We start from the raw sequence: 1,831 nt of genomic DNA on the forward strand, positions 1-1,831 counted from the left end.
GGGGAGGGGAGGAGGGAAGGGGAAGGGGGGCTGCTTGTTGGTGTGGGGTCTTGTGGCAAGTGCCAGGGCCCAGGGGGAGAGCAGAGGCCCAGAGTTGGGGTACAGAGGGGGGGAGTGCAGGGAAGAAGGAGGCAAGGTGGGGCCGTTGGGAGGTTTCAGCCTTGGGACTCTGCCACGGGCTGGCACTAGAGGGCTGGTGCAAAGCTCAGCTCTGTGCGTGTGTCTCTCTGGACAGCTGACGAAGGAGAAAGCCTGGGAGCAGAAGACGGCGGGGAGGAGAAGATGAGGACGTCGGGGGACCTGCCAGCGGAGGCTGAAGAAGGAGAAGAATGGTGAGGGACCCCTGGCTCAAGAGTGACAAGGAAAGAAGAGAGGGTGGCCACGCACCTGGGAGGGAAGAGGGAGGCAGTAAGAGCTTGAAGAAGTCAAAAGGGAAAAAGAAGAAGAAGAGGATGGCGGTGAACCCTCCCTCCAGTTCAAGAGGGCTGAAGAAAGATGCAGGTGGTTTTGCAGCTGGCCTGGCTTTCCCCTGGAAATTTTGCCCAGGGACCCAGACCTCCCAGGCCAGGGGGAGTCCGATGGCCCCAGCCGAGGCTTCATCAGCGCCTGGTAGTGAGCTGGGGGCAGGGCTCCTTTCCACTCTGTGCTCAGTGGTCTCACGCTCCTCTTCTTCTTTTGTTTCTCCCCTAGGCTCAGGACACCAGGCGTCCTGCACCCGTGCTCCCAGGCTCCTGTTGACCGCTGAGGGAGGTTCTGGTGAGTTGCAAAAGCCTCTGAGCTGAGGAGGGAGAAAGAAGCCTTTGCTTTTGGAAGAGGTTGGCAAACGGTGGGCCATCTCCTTGCCCTGGCGTCTGCCTGAAAGAAAACACGAGAAAGCTCTGGGTGCCCCTTTGACAAATACTTGCTGTATTTTCCCCCTCTGTGCCCAGGCTCGGGCAGGGGTGAGAAAGAAGTGTCAATCATGTGGGGCCTCCGGGGGGGGGGGGGGGGATGGGGGGGGAGATCTGCAGGCTTGGGGTCTCGCTGCTTGGGACAGGGGTGTTGAGCTGGTTAATCCTACCTAAAGCTCTCTCTCTCCCTCTCCTCCAGACATCCTCTGCGGATCCATCCACTGGTGCCAGGGAAGAGACAGATGATGCCGTAAAACATTAGATAAAGCCCCCGGGCTGTGCACTCTGCCATTTTCAAGCCCAGCTCTGCATTAGCTCACACCTGGGGTCCGCCCACCGCACACGCAAATCTGTCTTGGCAGGAGTTGTTGTTGTTGTTGTTGTTGTAGTTGTAGTTGTTGTTGTTGTTGTTGTGGTGGTGTGTGTCTTTGGCGAGGACAGGGCGAGTCTGTCAGCAGGCAGCTTAGGAGAGTCTCCTGTGGAGACAGAGGAAGTGTTGGTGGCCGAGGCCGTTGTTGCAGGAGCCTTGAGGTAGATGTTTGCTGCAGCCCTTGTGCAGGAGGAGCAGGTGGCTCCGTGAAGGCTTTGTGTGTGAGCTTGCGTTAGGGGAGAACAGGGAAGCGTTGTGGTGTTGGAGGCTGAGCACACGGATGGTTTGCTTGGCAGGTAGCTGTCGGTGCAGGGCAGAGGCTGCAGCTCGATTTGCCTGGGTGGTGTGGTGCAAAAGGTGTGAAGAGCGGATAAGGGGCGGGCTTTTAGGAGGGCACTCTTTGCTAGGGATCAATCTGGCAATCACAAGACACGTTCCCTGGCCCTTACGGGGTGTCCAGCAGCAGGGGCTGGTAAGTGGGGAGGAGCAGGGGCTCCTGCCTGGGCTTTTGGGCTTTTTGGGGGACGGCGGGGGGGTGGGGTGTGGGAGCAGAGGGTTGCAGAGATGGCTC

General features: G+C 59.0%; 1 long non-coding RNA gene across 1 annotated transcript; it reads left to right on the forward strand.

Annotated features, from left to right (window-relative positions):
• Window positions 1-223: 223 nt before the first annotated feature.
• Window positions 224-1,534, forward strand: LOC139789220 (uncharacterized). Its single transcript, XR_011723079.1, has 3 exons — window positions 224-609; window positions 691-756; window positions 1,090-1,534. It is a non-coding gene; the product is annotated as an uncharacterized lncRNA (long non-coding RNA).
• Window positions 1,535-1,831: the final 297 nt, after the last annotated feature.

Source organism: Heliangelus exortis, chromosome W, assembly GCF_036169615.1.
Source record: "Heliangelus exortis chromosome W, bHelExo1.hap1, whole genome shotgun sequence".
NCBI classification, from domain to species: Eukaryota; Metazoa; Chordata; class Aves; order Apodiformes; family Trochilidae; genus Heliangelus; species Heliangelus exortis.